A 6738-nucleotide genomic window follows, 5' to 3' on the forward strand; every position below is an offset into this window, starting at 1 on the left:
CCAAGTTGGAGCGCCGCCTCCTGCAGCTTGGGCACGACGGGTTCGCCCCCGGCGACTTCGTCGAGGAGCGCGACCTCGCCACCGTGGTCGGCCTCGTCGAGCGCGACGCGGACAAGGCCGCTGAATGGAAGCACATCGCCGAGGAGCAGGGTCGCGTCTTTGTCGACCTCGGCAGCAACACGGAGTGACGACGACGCTCCTACGCGCCGCCGCCACGGCACAGAGCTCCGGTGAATATCCCGGAGCCGATTTTGTTGTTCTAGGTTGCCGTGGTGGCGGATTTCAACTCGAATGTAGCTAGTTCGAGTTTCTTTTGCTGTAATGTAGTTGAATCTAGGGCCAATGTATCTATCTGAATGAATTGCAATTCCGTCTTGCGCGCGTTTTATTTTAATTTCTTGTTCTATATGTCGTATCTAAACTGCGCGTGTGTTGTTTGAACCCCAAATCAGCGTTGGGGTGTCATGTATACGTGGATTTAGGGTTTGGGGTTTGACGCTTCTGGTAGAGATGTTCTAACAAGTGGCAGGTTTTTCAGTCATCATGTGTGAGGAGTTCCTATTTGCATAGAGAAATAGGAGAAATTTACAAAAACAAAAGCCACCACAATTGAGACCAATGTGATAGAAAACCAGCATTGTTGTTGTTCGTGATAAACAAAACACATGCATTTGATTAACCTTTTTCAAAAAAATACTAATTGCCCGATTCAGCCACGCTAACAAGCATTTTGACAAATTGAGGCCCAATGTCAAGCCTATGACTAAGTGAACTCAGTGGGCGGGACGAATCGATGTGCGGTGGAGCTCGGCCGAAATGGAGGATGATGGGGTTAGGGATGACGACGTAGACCACCTTTCCTCAATTCCCTTTGCATTTAGCGGCGCCAGGACACAGAGAATACGATGGGCTCGTGGACTCGCTTCTCGGGCTCCTCCACCAACAGCCCCATGAACGGCGCTGCCCCCACAAGGGACGGGTCAGAATGGAGGAGTCGGTTGGCTTAGTTTATTTAACAAAACTAGAAAGTGGATATCATGAGCCGAGTGCTTACAGGTGGGACCCACATACACCATAGCCAAAAAAATTACAAATGTCATTACTTGTCACGTCGAACTGACAATGGCCCCCACCAATCATAAATCTTGTTAGACTAGCTTATCAAGATGAAAGGATAGAGATGCTAACCTAGAGGAGGATGAAGAAGTTCTACAAATTTTCTTTGTAACCATTCGCAGTAAGCTTTGCGGAAATATAAATTAGCATAATGCAAACATTGTGAGTAAACCTACATGATGATACAAGATACTTCAAGCATGATGGTTCCTCCCCCTCTCTCCCTCCTCGTCGCCCCCCGAGGTGCTGCCGGCCGAAGGCTGCGGCGCTGGTGAAGGGGGCGGCGGGGATTTGGCCCTCGGTTGCGGTCCCCGACGCCTAGCACAGCCACATAGAAGGAAGGTGGCCGGGCTGGGCTTGCCGGGGCTGAGGCCGCTGCCCGGCGACGTTTTCCACCCCCGACGCGTCTCCCCCTTGGTCGGCGACTCCGGCAGCCGCTCCTCCGTTCGTGGCGGCGGGTGGCTCTCGGGATCTGGCGGCTCGGTGGCGGCGGCCTTCGGTGCTGGAGAAGCTACTGGTGGTGGTCTCGGAGGGGGCCCTGGACGCTGGAGCGGCGGCTCCGGATGATGGCAACGGTGCCGTCTTCTTCGCGGCGAGCGGTGGCCCGTGGGCCTGGCCGTGTGGGCGGCAGGGTGGCGGCGAGATCTAGTCCAGGGTGTCATGGCGGCCGGTGAAAACTAAGCCTCGACCTCGGTCTTGGTGGATGATGGCGGCATCGGTCGACGTCGTTACCTTGTCGAAGGCGTCATCTTTGCCCGTCTTGGCACTACACTCGGCGGGTTTGGGATGCGCGGCTGCCGGTGAAAACCGTGCTCCGACCTCGGTTGGCGGACGATGGCGATGTGTCGCGCCGCTACCTTCTTGAAGGCATCGTCGTCGTAGTCGGCGGTCTCTCACTCATGCTGCTCCAGGGGAAACCCTAGGTCCGGGTCTCCCAGATCAGACGATGGCGGCACGCCCTGCGTCGTTCTACATCTTGGGGCATCTTTTTTGGAGCATCTGCTGGATGTTGGCGGATGTTGGCGGATGTTGGTGGAGTGGTATTCATCTACCACATTGTTGGCGTTGAGTCTCGGTGGCATGGTGCTGCAGGGCATCGACGATGGATGTGGGATGATGTATGCGTGTAGGATGGTGGAGCCGTCTGGCGTCATGGTGGCATCGACGGCAGGTCTTGCAAGGTTAATGCGATGATCTCTCTTGAAGATGGAGTCGAGGAAGATGGCGGTAGCAACTTCTGTGGCGTGTGAGTTGGCGTGCGCGGAGAGTCTGCTTGACTGGATGTGCTTCTCACCTTCTATGGGGCGGTTTGGGAAGGCATTTGGTTTTTGGATGATGTGAGTTGGTGTATTGTCACCCCCTTCATCCCACTGTAGGTTTAGTGAGGTGGCTTCGAGGTTGATTTTTTGTATTGTTCTTGTAAGGTTTTATGAATAATCTAATAAAAAAGCCGTGTGCATCCTTTGGATGCAGAAGCTGGGGCGATATTCCCCCATTTCGAAAAAAAAAGCATGATGGTGATCACGAATGTAAATAACACAAGTAAAGAGTTTGGATAGAAGTAACCGAGACATGTCAGAGACCAAGATGTATTCGTGTGTTCCCTCCTTTGGAAGGTACGCCATGTTAAAGAGGTGTGAAATCCCACGAAGGGCTCCCAAACAACATGATGGCTCACCTTTATTATTCAACGTTTTTTCCAAAAATAAGTAATGTATGGTTCTATTGACATGGCAACAGAGGGCTTTCTCGTTCTTTTTAATCGTTTGTCATTGGCAGACATTAGTCATATCGTTGTTTATAATCATTTGTAATAAAAATATGTGCAGTAGGTCCTCTTTTTTCGAACCATGCAAGCGACTATTAGTACTCCCATAGTTGTACGATGTTTTGGTTGAGACTTGAGTCATATCCACATGTATTCCTTGTTTATGCGGCCTCGATACAGCCTTACCCTCCACATCCTATTAGACATGTTCCTTGTTTGTGTTGTTGTCCTTGGGAGGCATACCATCAACCGAAAGGAACCATTAAGGCGTCGTTCTGGGACTCAAGCGGTGGATCCCTAGGATATTGCCTGCCACTCTGCCATGTGCATGCACATCTTTTTCTCATTCTCATCCGATTGCTAAAAAAATTCACAGGGGCGTGTGTGTCTGCATCTTCTAGCCCAAGCCAGGACTGACCACCGGATGATGTTGGTGATTTCACAGGTCATAAAGAGATGTTTAACGCTCTCAGTGTCCGCATTTCAGAAGACACATCTTGGGTTATGAGGCAAGCCCCTTTTCTGAAGCTGATCAACGGTCCAAACCCACCGTTTGTATAGCACCCAGATGAAGAATTTGATCTTGAGCGGCCCCAAGATACCCAGACTGGCTTGGCTGCTATAGATCCTTGTGTTGTCATAAACTTAGTTTTTTCCGAATGAAAATCTAACTTATAACTAAAGTTATGGTCTTTTTTTTACAAGAATGGAACAAAAGAGAAGAACTTTCTAATCATACTTTGAACATTGCTTTAAGTATATACAATTTATACTAAAGTTTTATACTTATCTATATAACTTAAGATTATCATGGTAAATTATTAACAAGTATAACTAAGTTAGTTGGCACAGGTAACCACCTGCTGACCTTGCCAAATATTAGGTAAAATTAATGTTTATACACAACTATAACATACAGATAAAAAGTAAACTTGCTTTTTTTTGTGTCTGGGGGCGGGGTGGGTCTGTTTTAATATTTGCAAATACAGTGGTGAATATGTTTAGCTAAACCACACGATCAAACAAATATACATTGATAGTGGTTTCTAGTGTATGATTATACAGTTGGAACTTCTACCGTTTAAAGTGAGCGCTTTCTCTCTACAACACGGTAGGATGATATAGAGATTCTGCAAAAAACCCTCTGCCCCAACCTCCGACCCTCCTCCCCTCGCCGCTGCTGGGAGTCAACACCGGTCAAAGTCTGCGCTTTTGACGGCGGCGGCGGAGCCTCCTTCTTCTGGCTAGATCCTGCGATGTAACTAGTCCAGGTTTTATATCGTTTTCTGCTCCGGTTTCGATCCGGAAGACTCTTTGTATTAATGTTATGTGATTAATAAAGTGATGTGTTCTATCAAAAAAAAACCCACGCTTAATGAAAGGACCATATCCGGAGGGGTCAAGTCTTTGTTCTTTTTAGTGCTAGTTACTAGATCGAGTCGTCAGCACACACAGTTTGAGATGTAATATCACAAAACAAAGATCATAATCTATTACATCGCATAACCCGAAAATAAAATAGTTTGATACAAGTTGCATAGCCAAAAGACTAGCTCAACATAAACAGAATTCAATGGTGAAAAACAAATAAAATAATGAGTCCTATTCCGTGCCACGGGAGAAACATGTCGAGTTGAGACTCACGACCCTAACATCGTACCTCACTCTTCCTCAGAGAAAATCTGCAACATGACAAGTTGGCAAGGTTGGTATCTTGAACAAGTTATTAGGGCAAGTGGAAGCTATTAAAATTTTATCCAACTTCTTCCTAACTGGTGCAAATGTTAGTAGGTCAGGCCTATACCCCCATACATTGCCACTCTTAAAACAACTAAACTATATCGGTCTACTAGTGTACATGTCAGAATTCCCGACCTAATGCCCTTACCATGCCACTCATCAATCATCTAACCTCAACATGTCAATAGGTCAGGCTCAATGCCCCTACCATATCACTCATACAATCATCTAAGCTCAACATGTGAGTAGGTCAGACCCAGATGCCCCTACCATACCACTCATACCGTCTACTAAGATCATGTCAACAAGTCAGCCAAATGCTCTTACCATACCACTCATACCGTCTACTAAGCTTAACATGTCACTCATGCACTCAACTAAGCTCAACATGTCAGTAAGTCAGATCCAATGCCCCTACAATGCCGCTCATAACATTTAATAACTTAACATGTTAGTAAGTCTCCCGTCGGAACGGTTCGACCGCACTTTCACCAGGCTGCCAGTGATTTAGCTGTTCGTCAATCTAAACAATCATCTAAGCTCTACCATTCCAACTAAATAAGCAGCTGTTCGTCAATCGTTGGTCATAAAATTTAATCAATCAGAGGATCAGAAGTCTATCTGTCAGTCAGTGCATGCTTGCCTAGCTCGTAGAAGAGCTCGCCGATGTTGTGCGCCGTCTTGGCCGACGTCTCAACGAAGAAGAGGCCGTTTCGTTCCGCGTACTCCAACGCTTCCTGCCATCAGATAAAAACAGAGATGAGATATAGTAGTACCGAGGCAGTGAATTTTCGTTTTCCTCTCCTGCAGAAATGTTGGGAATTCATGCATATATGTACCTTTGTCCTGATCGACTGTCCTCTTCTCTCCTAAATCAAACTTGTTGCCCACTAACGCCATAACTAAGTGTGGATTCCCTGTTTGGACACGCACACAAGAGTTAAGCACTGAAATCCAATTTTGTTAAGGGAGGAGACGACAGTTTTAGAAGCTGAAAGCCAAGTATGTTTTTGGAAAGCAGTGTGTACAGAAACGTGACACGTTCTTAGCTTCTGTATCTTAAGTACCTTGTCTCTGAAGCTCGCCTACCCACTTCGATGTACGAATCCTGACACATAGCCAAGAACATATAGAACAAGTTGACGAACCTGACGGTGGCCTCCCCCTCGCCATCGCGGCTGGTCACCGGCAGCGCCTGCGAGAAGAAGGCCGCCCCGATGGTCGACTCCTGGCACTCGTACTCGTAGTAGAGCCCCTTGGCGAACCGGGCCACGATGCCGGTCTTCCCGGCGCCCAGGTCTCCCAGAAGCACCTGCACGCACGACACGCATCAGTTTCACAATGGAAAACCAATGTAAATATCAGCTTGGCCTGGATGACGCTGCTCGTAGTGGGAGCCATCATCGATTGAACGATGATCCCTGATCTTTCGGTGGTCGGCCGTCGGCGTCGCCGCGACCGGTGGTTTCAGGCTGATGGCCACAACTCCGTTCGCAAGTTGGGAGAGAAGAGAAGCAATTTCGTGTTTGCGGCGAAGAAGGCCGGCCGTTGTAAGCTTGTAGATTCCCGGCATCATCCGGCGAAGAAAAGCTGGTAGGTTCAGTTTCTGGACCATTAGGTGTGGGTCTATGCGGTGTGTCTTTCTTCGGGGCAGCCTGAGTGTTCCAACTACTCCGCGGTATGCAACAAATGCAAATTTGTCTGTAACGAAATGTTAAAAAGCGGAGTCACTGTTTGCAACATGTTGAACACGTCCATACAGCAAAAAACAACGGCAAATGCAATGAATCCCTAATTAGTTGGAGAGAAACATCAAAAGAACTCATTGTTTGCAATATAAAAAAACCAGTAATTAAGTCCATGTAGCAATTTATTTTGATATTTGTGACCATGTGGGCAATATGTACAACACCACAGAGAGAAGTTTGGAAAACTATCTACCAAAGCTTGTTTTACAATACCTTCTAATTATCATAGCAAAGGGACAAGTAGAATACGATCGAACGTCTCAGATTCTCCGATAGAGATTAGGCCCAGCAGGTCTACTAAAAATACCTCGCTAAAAAAACTACTCAGTAGAAAAAAAAGTCTGAAGTTGTCAACGGAATATACCG

At 47.4% G+C, this 6738-nt stretch overlaps 1 pseudogene; it reads right to left on the reverse strand.

Annotated features, from left to right (window-relative positions):
• Positions 1-5241: 5241 nt before the first annotated feature.
• On the reverse strand, positions 5242-6028 carry LOC127326650 (ras-related protein RHN1-like; annotated as a pseudogene).
• Between the last annotated feature and the right edge of the window lie 710 nt (positions 6029-6738).

This window comes from Lolium perenne, chromosome 7 (genome assembly GCF_019359855.2).
Source record: "Lolium perenne isolate Kyuss_39 chromosome 7, Kyuss_2.0, whole genome shotgun sequence".
Classification (NCBI taxonomy): Eukaryota; Viridiplantae; Streptophyta; class Magnoliopsida; order Poales; family Poaceae; genus Lolium; species Lolium perenne.